The 15,113-nt window shown below is 41.3% G+C and overlaps 1 pseudogene; it reads right to left on the minus strand.

Moving 5' to 3' along the window:
* Positions 1-7,869: 7,869 nt before the first annotated feature.
* Positions 7,870-14,178, minus strand: LOC121148521 (annotated as a pseudogene).
* Positions 14,179-15,113: the final 935 nt, after the last annotated feature.

The following is a 15,113-nucleotide window of genomic DNA, read 5'->3' on the forward strand; positions in this document are numbered from 1 at the left end:
TGGCATTAATTACTGATTTGATCGCTGCATACTGAATTTTTTGTTTAGGTTTTCTGTTGCCTCTTGACTAAGTTTGGAAAATGGTAAGAATTCACAAAACTATCCATTTCATAGAGGGTTTATGATTTGTTGCATATAGTTGTTTGCAGCAATTTATGATGATTTCACTGGTTTTGTGTATTGTCCTTTTTAGTTCTGTTTGATTTATTTCTTCTCTTATTTTGATTATTTCTTGTTTTCTGTGACATTTGGGATTATTCTACCATTGTTCTTCTAGTTCCTTTAGACATGTATTTAGCACATTTTTCTGATGACTTTCCTGTTACTGTTAAAACACAATTTACTCATTTTATTATTATTACCTTATAAAAGAGTTCTATAGGCCCAGAGATTTCTCTTAGCCCCAATTCCCTCCCTCTCATGGAATTCCCCTACAGCATTACTATAATTTAATTCTTCTTACATAGTGATATATCCATCATTGCAGTCATGGACAATGCACAGAGTCCAGCATTCTATTGTCAAGATACAGTTTACAGTTTCATGGTGAGTCCATGTTTGATCTGGGAGTAGAAATGCATACTGCATTTTATCCTCACATCTGCATATGAGATTCTCCATTATACAGTTATTATAGATCCCCTTAAATATAAAAGCCACAATACAAAATCAGTAATAGGAAGGAAAATAGAAATTTGCAATCACATGAAGTAAAATAACCTGCTACTAGATATGATAACCTCCATTACCGAGTTACTGTACATCCCCTTAAGTGAAAAGCCACAAAACAAAATAAAGAGCAAGAAGGAAAAAATAAATTAAAATATTATCAAGTTAAATAACATGCTACTAAATGACTAAAGTGTCACTGAAGAAATAGAAAAGAAAATCAAAAACCTTGTTGAAGAAAATGCTACTGTGTGTTCTATAAGTCATGGATGAATTTAGAAAGTGTTAAAACAAATACATAATTTTGCAAATCTTAAGCAATGAACATCTACTAAGAGGCAGAAAACACAAGGATCATCTCAATATGAAAATACTTGCAGATAAGAGCTAGTACAGTTCTTAGTAACACAGTGAAGAAGATTTTCAGGACAGAAGGGGCTAGAAAGAGGGGCTTTCATGTCTCACAACAGTACAGGTCTAGCCACTGTTACAGGTGTTCTGTGTCTCAGAGAGGAGCAGGAAAACCCAGGCTCCACAGGTGGAAATGGGTGTAAAAGCTATTTCGCAGGTCTTCAGAACCAAAATGATAGATTTACTGACCACTCATGTAAAACACATCAGTTTAGCACAAAAATATCTGTATTAAGCAAAGAGAATTCCATTTGTGGGTGTTTCACAGAGTAGCAGTGGAACAAGCAGGAGAGGAGGAGACGGAAGTGGGAAAGACAAGGTGGGTAGTGAAGACAAAGGTTTCATAGCCCTTCACCTATCATCAAGGAGTGCAGGAAAGCACATCCAAGGACACCCTGGGGCAAGAGTGAACTCTGCATGAGAGGCCCTCCACCTACTCTTTCCTGAAGTCTCTTATATACAGTATCCCACAGACCTCTCATTTCCCAGTTATCGTGTTGGATGTATTCCAACATGGAATGTGGTGGTATGAAGAGGACAGATCCTGATGATAGAGAAGAAATATCAAAGCTTAGACAAGTAAATTTAAAAGGCAGCTCACAGAAGCCAAAACTTGCAGGTATTTTACTGATAAAACAGACAATTACACACCTACTCTTTAAAACAAATCTGCAGTTTCTTTATTTAAAAAATATTGTTTTTACTGGTAAGGCAGATTTGCAGAGGGAAGAAGGGGCAGGGAGAGACCTGTGGGAGCACTGGAAGAGGCTCTGGCTCAGCTACGGACACAGTGGTTACTTGCGGAGTGAATCAACAGACAGAAGATCTTCCTCTCTTTCTCTCCTCCTCTCTGTATATCAGATCTTCCCATAAATTAAAATAAATCTTTTTTTTTTTTTTTTATTTAATTTTGACAATCCTTACAAATTTAATTGGGGTAAAAAAGGGTCAAGGTCTAAAGGGGGATATAGAGGAAGAAGCCCCACCCAATCTCCCGCCCACCCCAAGTCCCGGGAGTGGGGTGCGCTTCGAGATACTCGATCAAGTGGTTCCAATAGTTCACTATCCATGGGTCGTTGCCTGTCTCGCCACCCCAATCATGATGTGGTCATTGAAGAGTTCGTTGATTGACACAGTCCCGTCTAGGGTCTCCATTTGCCCAGTCTCTGCTGCCATCAGATGGCTGAGGTTGTTGCTTGATTTGTCCTGTCTTTCCCTGGTTAGGACTCCGAGTCCGGTGTCTCGAATGGGAAGATCCTCGAAGAAATTTTGAGGTATTCCCAGTCCAGATTCCTGCTGTTTTAGTAGCATAGGGTCCGTCACAGTCCACTGCCCCGGACAGCTGGCGGCTGCAGTTGCTGGGCCGGTTCTGTCTCCACCCGTGTCTTCTTACAGTCCCGCCTGGTTCCACCCTGGACGCATTTGTCCCTCGCACGAACTAGTAGGAGTTGCAGCCCAGTCAGGGCGGCCCACAGTAGCCTCAACCAGGCCCACCTCCTACCCTGGCTTGCCAGTATATATGGCATACTAGCCCATCTGTCCCCGTTACCCTTCTGTTGCTACAACTAAGCCCGACAACCCTCACCAACTCTGGTTGTAGCTTACTCCAATGGGATTGGTCAGCCTAGCCTGGTTATCACCCAATCTGGTCCCCATGAGGTGCACAGGCGCTGTGTCCCTGCCTGGTCTAGTCTACCCCCCACCCAGCTCCCGCTCCTCAGTGTAACTTGCTGTTCAGCTAGGGAGCCTCCCCTTTTTCTCCTGTCAGCTCTGCCGCCTCCCTTCCTGGTTCTCACTTGTGTTGGTTGGGTGCTGCGGCTGCATCCGGCTCAGGCTACCTCACCTTGGCATTCCAGCCTGCGTGTTACTTTTGTTAATGTAAAAAAAGAGAACGATATTACCACATATCAAACAGATTGTTTCACTGTAAATCAGTAATAAGTAGCAATCAGAACAAAAAGCCCAGTGTTGTGAGGTTGTCTTTCTTTTTCAGTTAGAGCTGATGAATATTTGCAATGATGGCAGTATAGATGGCTAACCCAAGCTGACCCTTGGCCTCATTTTGATCATTATTTTACACTTCTGCCTAGGGGATCTGTGACTGGATTTTCAATTGTATATTTGGACATGACCTCAAAAACCGCCATACCTTCCGCAGGCACCACTGCACATTCCTTCTGTGTTTGCCAGTGAGCAAGGGTGACTGCAAGCTGAGCATGGACCCTACATTTATCTTGGAGATGGGCTGTGGTATCCTACATTCACAACTTGTGATTGCTTGCATGAGGAAATGGGAGGGGTTTTCACGTGATTATGGCTTTTTTATGTTGTTGGCACACTGGTTGTTAGGAGTCTATTGTTGTGCATGTTACAGACACTTGGATCTTGATAGGTTGCCTTATAAATGGAAAAAAACAAAACAAAACAAAACAAAAAAAACAGCTTTTTAACAATTTCACCAGCATGGTAAATTGCAACACTGTAACAGCGTAGCTAGCATGGTTATATTTGTGCTGATAAGCACAGTGTTGTAGCAATGGCCTCTGAAAGAGTATTCACATGGTAATCTGGCCTTCCTGTTGCTATTTCAACAAAGTCTAGGCTGCTGTTGGAATGAGAGTAATGTTTTTACAGATACAGTATTTTCAAGTAACATTTAGCCCAGGCCAACAAAGCTATTCATCACACATGGTAGGCCTTACAATTATAGGTAGTGCTCCTTCAAAATGTGGGGAAAAGGAGCTATTGAGGAACACAAGGCACTGAATCCACAGATGAGATCAGTGCGTGGAGTTAGTGCCAACTACTGATCAAAGGTAGAGCAGCAGTTGTGCTGGATTCTTTAACACTGAAAAAAAAATCAGAGCATATGTCTTCCTTTCTTCCTTTCTTCTTTTCGCCATTTTTAAACCCCTCTCTTTCCAATGATTTCCTCTACATTATTGCAAGAGTAAATTCCTTCAAAAACAGTCATGAGTCCATAATTTTGATCTTTAATTGTATCCTGACATTGTAATAAGGATACTGGCAAAGTATTTTTGCAGAAGTACAGGGTGATCTTAGCAAGCTAAGTATAGTAAGTATAGAAGTACAGGGTGATCTTAACAAGCTAAGCAAGTATAGGGATAACAAGAAGCAATTATTTGATGAGTATTTCCTAAAGGGCATGAATAAGGATTGGTTAAGTTTTTCTAAGACCAGGGTTGCTCTCTTGAAATCCATTTGAACAGGGAAGGATTTAGGAGAAAGCTTTCACCACAAACTTGCCTGACGGAAAGCTCAGTGTTAGAATAATATTCATGAGATAAGAGTTTGCCTACTGTAACTCCTGTTATCCTGACAAAAAACTAAATTTACTTTAATTTGGGAAGCATAAGAACTGGCACAGTGGGACATAGTTGGTAGCCCAGTGGCTAAAGTCCATGTCTCAAACAAGGTAGAATCATATATGGGCATCAGTTCATGTCCCAGCTGTCCCGTTTTCTACTCTCCTCTATGCTTCTGGCCTAGGAAAGTATTCAAAGGTAGTGCAAAACCTTGAGATTCTGCACCCACATGGGAGGCTTTGAAGAGACTCTGACCTCTTCTCTTCTCTTCTCTTCTCTTCTCTTCTCTTCTCTTCTCTTCTCTTCTCTTCTCTTCTCTTCTCTTCTCTTCTCTTCTCTTCTCTCCTCTCCTCTTCATATTAGCTTAGCTCCTGCCATAGCAATATCTTGGAGAGTGAATCAACTGATAAAAGATCATCTGCTCTATCTCTCCTTGTCTTTGTATATCTTACTTTCCAATAAAAAACACACAAATCTTAAAAATGAAAAAAAGAGAGAGAGAGAACTTACGTAGTGACTTATCAGACTATTTCTCCACCTGTGGGCGAGCACTGGCATTCTATTTGGGTACCAATTTAATCATGCCTGCTCCACCTTTGATCCAGCTCCCTGATAATGACCTGAGAAATCAGTGGGGATGACTTCAGGCCTTGGGTCCTTCTACCAAAATGGGAGACCTGTAAGAAACTGCTGGCTTCCAGCTTTGGACTGGCTCCATTTTTGTCATTCTGGCCATTTGTGAAGTGAACTACAAGATGGAAATTCTCTCTGTCTCTCCCTCTCCATCTTTCAAGCAAAATAAATAAAAACATTGGTCAATGAAAGCTTTGCTAGAACAGAGATGGGAGTACTGTGACATTTCCTACACTGAACAGCTTTGGCAGGAAAATGATTTTTCTTGCTCTTTCTTTAAAAAAATGATATGAGGCTATGCATGATAGTCTTGTGGTTAAAGGCCTTGCATTGCATGTACCATGATCTCATATCAGCAGACACTGTTTCATAATCTGGCTACTCCACATACCTTCTACCTCCCTGTTTGTGACCTGGGAATGCAGTAGAGGACAGTCAAAAGAATGGAGACCCTGCACTGACATGGATGCTCTATGTCAGCCAATGTGCCTTGCAAGACATATCTCCTTGGTTTGGAGAGATTGGCCACATGGTTGTGATGCTGAGTGTGTCTCCCTGCCTTCTCTCTACTCTTTCCCCATATACAGAAAAAAAATTGGAAAAACAATGACTCACCCACTTTCACCTAACACTTGACCTTTTCCACACTAATAAGTGGTTCAAATGAGCATTCACTCTTTCCAACTGTGTATACATTATCAAAAATGCCATTAAAATATTTATACAAATTTCCATCCTATGTTCCCTTTACCTATATTTCAATTAAAGTAACTATTTGATTAGAATTGCTGTTTTAGGAAAAAAAATCACAACTTTAAAAAGTATTTCCTTGAGACTTAATTAAACCATAAAATTAATCCATCTTACTGTACAATTCATTGACTTTATTTATTTATTTTAAATTTCATTTTTGATGCATACAGATTTGGTTCTGGTGGGAAGGGCCTAGTACTAGCAGGAAGCAGGTGAGAACTATGTTTTCACACATTCCTTAGCTTCTATTTCTGGATGGAAGAGAGAGACAAGGGCAGAAGCCACACCCAGCCTCCCAATTATCCCAATGACCAGGGTGAGGGGACGGCCACCCAATGTTATCCCAGGGTCCCTGATGTGGATCATGGTCTGGGGGTTCTTCTTAAGTGGTTTTGACAGTTGTGACATGTGGTCTATCTCAAGATTCCAAGGGTGAGGACCACCTGTCGAGGACCATTGGTGGAAATAGTTCATCCTAGATGCTTCATTCCACTGGAAATTTGCTGCTAAGTTTCCCTGTGGTAGTTGAGGAATTTGTTCTGTTGTCCTTACTCTGCTACAGTACCTACAGTTCTGTGCAGGATCCAATGAACTGTGTAGCCCTCTATGTGCAACTGGATATGCTGTCTATTGCACCACACTCAGTAACTGTGGTGGTCTTATTCAGGCACATGCTCTCTAGTGCCAGATCACAGATCATGCCACTCTCCAATTGGTTGGAGTGCTGACTCCAGCAGTTTAGTTGTGGGAACCCTCAAAATTCAATGGTTTCAATGAGATGTGCAATTAAAACATATGTCTATGTTTGAACCACTTTTATCACTCTAATCAGGTCTGTTTTACCCAGTTGTTGTAGTTTATCATTCATCCCAGACCTCAGGTAACCATTAATCTATTTTCTATCTCTATACATTCACTTACTCTGGACATTTCATGTAACGCATATTGTAATATATACAATGCATAATCTTTTTTAAAAACTTATTATTATTGCAAAGTCAGGTATACAGAGAGGAGGAGAGACAGAGAGGAAAATATTCCGTCTGATTATTCCCTCCCCAAGTGACTGCAACAGCCGGTGCTGTGTCAATCGGAAGCCAAGAGCCAGGTACCTCTTCCTCTAGGTCTCCCACATGGGTGCAGGGTCCCAAAGCTTTGGGCTGTCCTCGACTGCTTTCCCAGGTCACAAGCAGGGAGCTGGATTGGAAGTGCAGCTGCCAGGATTAAAACCAGCGGCCATATAGGATCCCAGAACATTCAAGGCAAGGACTTTAGCCACTAGGACATGCCGCCGGGCCCAATGCATAGTCGTTTATATCTGACTTATTTCACCTTGCATTACTTTAAGATCCATGCTGGAGCTTGCATCAGCAGTTTATTCTTTTTTATTGCTGAATAGCAATTCTGTATAGATATATCATATATTTTTATGCAACAGTGTCGGACATTCGGAGCATTTTCATTTTTTGGCTATCATGAATATTGTTTTTAAAACTAATTTATCTCAAAAGGAAAAAAAAAAGAAATCATTGTTCAAAGATTCACATGTTTATTGGAAATCCAGATTTGCAGAGAGAAGGAGAGGGAAAGATCTTCTGTTTTTGGTTCACTTCCCAAATGAATGTAAGAACTGAAGCTGAGCTAATCCAAAGCCAGGATCCAGGGCCTTCATCAAAGCTTCTAATGCTGGTACAGAGGGCCAAACTTTTGGAATCTCATCTGAATCTGAGAAACAAATCTTTTACCTGCCACTTCACTCTTCACATGGCAGCAATGAACAGGTCAGGTTCAGTAACATAGAACTCCATTCTGGGTTCCAATATGAGTGTGTTAGCAGGTGCTGAGATGGGTCTTGGCTAAGCCAATGCAAGGGGCAGAGGGAACAAGGTTGTGGTGCATGTGTAGAGACTCAAGACAACATCTCTGTCCCTTTCTCTTGGTTTTGGCAAAATCTTTGAGATCTTTTTCCTGTTTCAAGGGCACTTTGAGACCCCTGTGGACCCATAGAGAAAGGCAAGAGGCCAATGGTAAACCTGGTATTTCCCTCCCCCTCTTCATCTTCTGGTAATTTGGGTACTTTCCAGTAGCTTGATTGCCTCCTCACCCTGCCTATCCCAGCCATATCCATCTTGTGGTAAACTTGTGATAGTCTTGTAAACAACTACAGGATGTGGGTGGGTTGCATATGTTGTGTTGCAGGGCACAGTGTCATTTGGCAAAGTATCTGGTATTCATGCTGATTGGCTTGGCTTATAATATAAAATGGATGCTTATATCCAATATATCCAATAGAAATATTGTTTCTACCCTTAGGCCTCTTCCCCTTCACCATTCCTATAAATACTTGTGATTGGTAATCAATAAAAAGACAATTTCACCATGACTGTCTCTGTTATATCGCCATTGAGAATACACTGACCTAATCATGTTAGCTTGGTGGGTGGCCTACAGTCATGGTAACCCCACACAAAGGTGACAGGTATCTAAGAAGCTAAACTATTTACTGCTTTTCCTGGGTTCATTACCAGGCTGCTGTGTTACTCACAAATAATGTTGATATGTGTATTTTGTGGCAGTATTTATGTGGGTGTGTATTTTCATTTCTCTTGCATATATACTTAGCAGTGAACTTGTTGAGTTGTATGACATGCTTATGTTTAAGAAATGGCAAAATTGTCTTCTGAAGCGGCTGGAGTAGTGAACTTTCCTACCAGCAATATGTAAGGATTTCTGCTTTTCCACATCCTCACTGACATTGGTTGTCTGTCTTTATGTTGTCACCATAGCAGGTGGGGGAAGTTGTCTTCTGGGGTTTTAGTTCGCATAAAAATATACTCTTCAAAAGATAAGATGTTGGTTGAGCACCAGAGTTGAGTGAGGTAGCTGTGGAACAATACTTTACAGCTGGAATGCCACTTCAGGGCAGTGTAAGGATTCAGGCCAGTGTAAGATGTGGTGATGGAATGCAGTGAGAATGAAACAATCCAGCATTTTTTAGTAGCAATTTGTTACAATTACTAAGGGGGCTTACAACATCTTATTATTCTTATTTCATGAAATTGATCTTAATGCTGTGAGGTATGTGTGTGTGCATAATATTTGTTGTTCCAATGAAACACATAAGACACTGGCTAACTTATTTTGTTTTAGCCTGAGGCTTAATGATAAAATTTATCATCTTGGATATGTGCAAACTCACTTCAAGGTGTATTCAAAGATTTATAACTCTCTTAAAAGATGTAAGTTCCAATTCTTGCATGCTTATAAATCACAAGTGTATGCCAAACAATCTGAAATACAGATATAGGGTGGCTAGAATAATAGTTCACTATACCTGAGGTTTTCATTTGTGTGCATTTAGTAATGCTTAGTGCCTACCATATAAAGGAAATGCCATTTCATGTATACGGAATGAATGGATGAACTCTTTTCATTCACTAGGCATTTACTCTGTCTGTGTGGAGAACTATGGGCATTGAAGAGTTAACTGGGGAAAAGGGAAAAACAGAAAGGATAGGTGGACTCCAAAAGCACATCTTCCTAAGAGGCACAGGACACTTGTTTAGAGCCCAGTCCTATGAGTTCTTAAATAATAGAAATAGCCTCTAATACTTTGGACCTTGGAATACATTTAATTCCCTTAGTTCCTTGTCAACAACAGTAATATAGTATGTAGTAATATAATATACATTTATGAAGGAAGAAATTATAAGCCTATTTTAATTTTAAATGTATACATATGAGGGTTCTTCAAAATTGTATGGAAATTGGGTATTACAAAATACTGCATGTATTTCAATTCCTCTGAAAGAGCCATTTTAGATTTACATGTCTTGAATTTTTAAATTTTATTTTGTACTTTAAAAAATGGAGGTAGTGATAAAGAAAGGGGTCTTCCATATACTGCTTCACTCCCCAAATAGCTGCAGTGGCTGAAACAGGGCTGATCCAGCACCAAGATGTGGGAGCTTCTACATGGTACTGGGGCCTGAGCTATTGACCATTCTCCACTGCTTCCTCACACTTAGCCAGTGGAGAGCTGCATCAGATATGAAACAGGCAGAGGTTGAACAAGTGCTCATATGGGTAATGGGTGACACAAGCAGCCAGCACCTTTATGTGGTCTGCCACAGTGCCTGTCCCTGGAAACACACATGATAAATTAGATGAAAAAAGGACTTACTACCTTACTGAAATCTTTGTCCCTTTCCTTGGTCTGGTTTTTCTCTGCAGCAGAAGCATGTGAAGCTTCATTACATTTGCACATGCAGATATTAAAAAAAAATGAGCTTACAACAGCAAACCCTGCTAAGTCCTCTCTGGCTTCTTAGAGAAACCCTATAGCAGCAGTGGTCCTGTTAAGTAATTGTCTTTTCTCTCCTCCTGAACCAGTTGTGAAGTTTGGTTTGCATACATTTTGTCAGGTCCAGACTGTATAGTGTGTAGCTGAGAAGTTCTCTGATTGCAGTTTTCTTCACTGAGAGAGTGGATCCTAATGTCTGTGTAGAGTACAGTGTATTCTAGCATCAGATATTTGCTGTTTAAGTGACTTGCCACAGCCTGAGATTCTCTCCCATACAACCTCTTCTCCTCTTTCTTCCTATGGCTTATAATGGCCACAAATGATGTTGAAGTTTTGCAGTCAAACCTAAGGAATCCTGTTCTGTATTGGTCCTTCTTTTTTTTTTTAAGATTTATTTTATTTTCATTGGAAAGGCGGATATACAGAGAGCACAGACAGAGAGGAAGATCTTCGATCCAATAATTCACTCCCCAAGTGAGCGCAACGGCCAATGCTATGCCGATCTGAAGCCAACCCGGGTGCAGGGTCCCAAAGCCTTGGGCCATCCTCAACTGCTTTTCCAGGCCACAGGCAGGGAGCTGGATGGGAAGCGGGGCTGCCAGGACTAGAACCGGTGCCCCTATGGCATCCCGGGCGTGCAAAGCGAGGACCATAACAACTGCGCCATTGAGCCGGGCCCTGTATTGGTCCTTCTTGAACTGGCACAGCACTACCTACCATTACTGGAGACTTTAAGGGCCACTTGGTGCTGTCCAGTCTGGATCTGTGTGATTTCCACATCTACAACAGAGAAGAAATACAAGTAACTGTTCTCCTAATCCATTCTAGACATTTGGACCAATATTTTTTTCAAACTTCTTACTAAATAGATATGAATACATAGAAAAAGAGAGAAACAAAGAATGAGAATGTTAGGCGAGTATTCCACTGACATCAAGCATCAAAGAGATAGGAAAAAAAAAAAAAGAAACTTTCATCCACTAGTTCTCTCTCCAAGTGGCAGCAATACCCAGAGCTGAGCTGATTTGAAGCCAGGAGCTAGGAGAGGCCAACCTCTCAGGATTCCCACCCTGGAACTGTTCTCTTACCACAAAATGTGCTAAATTTAAATTGTTGCTTGACATTTTAGTCTGTGCAGTCTGGATATTCCCTTCTAACAGCTGTGTGTGTGTGTTTCGGATGCCTTTTTGCTTTATGTGGCTGTTTTCATCCTTTCAGTGATTAGAACGTACTGTAGATACAGAACTCGAATGAGATATTAATAGTGTAAATCATCTCACATTGCCATTTACCGATTATACAACCTTGGACAAATTACTCATCTTTCTTAAACCTCAGTTTGTTATATATTTGTATGATAGGAGGACAAAGATAATACAACAGACTTTCCCCACCTGCTTGCTCACTATTCAAGTGACCGACATGACAGTGCTGGCCAGAGCTAAAACTGGAAACTCAATCTCAGTGGGTGGCCCAGCAGCTAACATTTTGAACACTGGCTCTGCCTCCACAGGAGATGTAATAGCAAGAACTTAGAATCAGGACATGCAATCAAACTAAGCACTCCAATATGGGATGTGGTCATAGTTTTGGGGTGTAAGATGCCCAAACTTCTGTTTTGTTGTTGTTGTTGTTGTTGTTTAATGTAAGTTATAGCTTCAAACTCATGTAGTCATTGTATTAAATGAGTTAAGTCACATAACACCACATAGACCTTGGCTCATATATGTGTGGAAAACGTTAGATGTCCACAGCAGGTGCAGGAATCAGTGATGGCCACTTCTGTCCACTATGATTCATTGCATTGCGTGCTTCTTTGTTGTATTTGCAAGTGCTATCCTTTATATTGATTTCTCACATGCTACACTCAAAACTGACCTCCAGATTTTCCAATGTCTTATTGCCAGCAGAGTGAGCATCATTTTTTATTTACTTATTAATTTGTTTAAAAGAAGTGGAATAAATAATACAGGAGACTAGCAAAGACTGTATTACTTTCTTTAAGCATTAGGATCAAGTTCTTATCTCATCTCTGGTTACTATTTAATTTTAATAAATGAAGCATAATCCAACCTAAAAAATTGAGAAATATTTATCATGTTTGATATTTTCTTTTGAACATCTTAGTGCAACAATAATTTTGCACCTTTGGAGCCATAATTGCCTTGCCTAACCCTGGTTCTTCTTGGCTTTTCCCTTCCTCTGCTGGTCACTGGCACCTGAGCTGGTTATTTTGTCCATCTGATATTGCTCTTGTCCTTCCTACATGTTGCCTTCTCACTTAGCATTTTCTATTGTCCTCTCCAAGTTTATTCCCTCCCCTTGTTTCTCAGCTCCCTGTGGTTTTCTGTTTATGTTACTCAGGGCAGTTCTCCACCTACCAATATTTGGAAACAGAGAGCTGCTGCAGCCAATCTGCTTACTGTCTAGTTTTAGATCATGTGATTTATGAGCTGTAGTAAGATGCTTTTAATCTGTCTTGCTGCAGCTCTGAGTCTGTAACATGCCTGACTGGATGGCAGTGCCTGGAAGAGACAGAGCAGGGAATCTGGGGAAAACTGGAGGGTTTACAAAACTAATGTTTTTAAATGTGCATCAAATCCAATGAGGCCAAGTTTGGAATTTCTATAGAATTCCAGGACTGCCTTAATCACATTTTTGCTGAGAGTAGGAGGTGAAAGAAATGGGAAATTCACTGAGCTCTATTAAGGAGCCAAAGAATTATTACCTGCTCTAACAAAGGCTCCTGTATCTCCAAAGAAAGTGGTTCACTTTCTTACTAAGTAGAGGGATAAACATCTCTGCTCCCAAGGCATCTCATCCAGAACCTTTGGAATGACCTGGAGTCATTAATGAGACTGAAACCTCATGGAAGCTAACATGGTCTCGAAAAGAAGAATGGAGTGAGAAGGATTGAGCATCCTCCACCATTGGACATTCAGCTGCCTGGAGACTCAGCCCCTAACTCACAGATGAGGGATGGTATGGCAGAAGGTGCAGGTGAAGGACAGAACACAGTAGGAGGTCCAGACTGTTCACCTTTTGTTAGAAAATGAGTCATCTGTTGCTGAGAAGGTCTGAGATTCACTGAAAGCGGGAATGACGATTATTGTTAACCTGCTTGACAACCCCACAGAAAGGAATTGTGGGAAGTCACTGAGTCAACTGAGACTGGGCTGGCCAGGTGTCTATTTTCACTACAGATCAAGTTTTCCCAGCATTTCCATGAATGTCATCCAAGGTTATCATTGAAATGTGAACCTAGGTCTACATGGTGCTTCAGATACCCATACAGCTCATTCATGCTCAGCTCCTTGGCAATATGAACAAGGTGGCAACAGATGTTTTTCTCCTGGAAGAAAGTCTCCTTTCAGAAGACCATGCTTGCCATCATGCAGTCTGTTGTCTCTCTGACAGTGTACAAGGAACTGCAGACAGCACATTCTTGAGGAGGATGATAAAACTCAGCCAGGTGCCAGTTTATCAGCCATGGCTTTTTTATTGGGGCTGTATCATGACATGGTGAGGTTTCACATCCATGTACATGATTCCTTTGCTGTGGCAAAAATCCAGAGCTGTAAGTAGCTCATACACAGGAAACTGGACATCAAAGTCTGTGAGGAGATGGTAGAATTGCTTATAATCAGTATTATGTATATATTCAAACACCAAAATTGATACCTTATTAAAAGAATGATTCATTTTGTTGTTGTTGTTGGAAAGCCAGATTTAGCAGAGACAAAGTTCTATCTTCTGGTTCACTCCTCAAATGGCTGCAACGGCCAAAGCTGAGCTGAGCTGGGGCCAGAAGCCAGGAGCTACCTCAAGGCCTCTCAAATGGGTGCAGTTTCTAGGCTTTGGCCATCCTTTGCTGGTTTTCCAGACCGTAAGCAAGGAGCTGGAAGGGAATCACGTAGTAGGGATATGAACTGGCATCAATATTGGTCCCGGCCTTGCCAGGTAAGGATTAAGCTCTGTGGCTATTGTGCTGGGCACAAGCTGGTGTCTTTCACTCAGGATCCTTCACTGTGTCAATCAATTTAATGATATTTGCTCCACTATGAAGATATTCCAAAATCTTAACTTTTCATAAATTTATTTTCCCCCCTCATGCCTCAAGCAGCTGCAATGGCCAAAACTGAGGCTATCCAAAGCCAGGAGCCAGGAATAATTTCTGGGTCTCCATGTAGGTTCAGGATTGCAAGGCCTTGTGCCATCCTTGACTGCTTTCCAAAACCATAAGCAGAGAACTGAATGTGAAATCCAGCAGCTGAAACACAGACCAGCACATGCCAGTCAGGTACTTTGGCCACCAGGCTACTATGTTTGGGCCTAAACAGTATATTTTGAGGAAAAATGAAAATGATTTAAGCAAGCGCAGAAAGAAATGGTCCACTATGAGTTAGAGTCAGAGAGTGCCATGATGCTTTGTGGAAGTGTTCAGTGCCATCTGACCAGCGCAGATAGAGACAAGCAACTTTTACATCAGCAGTTCTCAAAATTTCCCTTACATTGTAAATAGTGTAAAAAAAAAATCTCCATTTTTTTTTCAGATTATCAAGATCTGACATGTGATTCTAAAAATTTTGAAAAACATAAAAGCAAATGATAAAGAAAATACTGCTCAGGCCTGGCAGTGGCGCAAGTGGTTAAAGGTCCTCGCCTTGCACGCCCAGGATCCCATGTAGGCGCCGGTTCTAATCCCGGCAGCCCCGCTTCCCTTCCAGCTCCCTGCCTGTGGCCTGGGACAGCAGTCGGGGACAGCCCAAAGCTTTGGGACCCTGCACCTGCGTGGGAGACCCAGAAGAGGCTCCTGGCTTCGGATCGGCATAGCATCGACCCGTTGCGCTCACTTGGGGAGTGAATCATCGGACGGAAGATCTTCCTCTCTGTCTCTCCTCTCTGTATATCCGCCTTTCCAATAAAAAAAATAATAAAAATAAATCTTAAAAAAAAAGAAAATACTGCTCATTTTTCCTCCACTCAGAAATTGTGATGGAATTCTGGTGTCCTGGATC

The sequence above is a fragment of the Ochotona curzoniae genome, unplaced genomic scaffold (genome assembly GCF_017591425.1).
Source record: "Ochotona curzoniae isolate NIBS_2020 unplaced genomic scaffold, NIBS_Ocur_1.0 contig_1530, whole genome shotgun sequence".
Lineage (NCBI taxonomy): Eukaryota > Metazoa > Chordata > Mammalia > Lagomorpha > Ochotonidae > Ochotona > Ochotona curzoniae.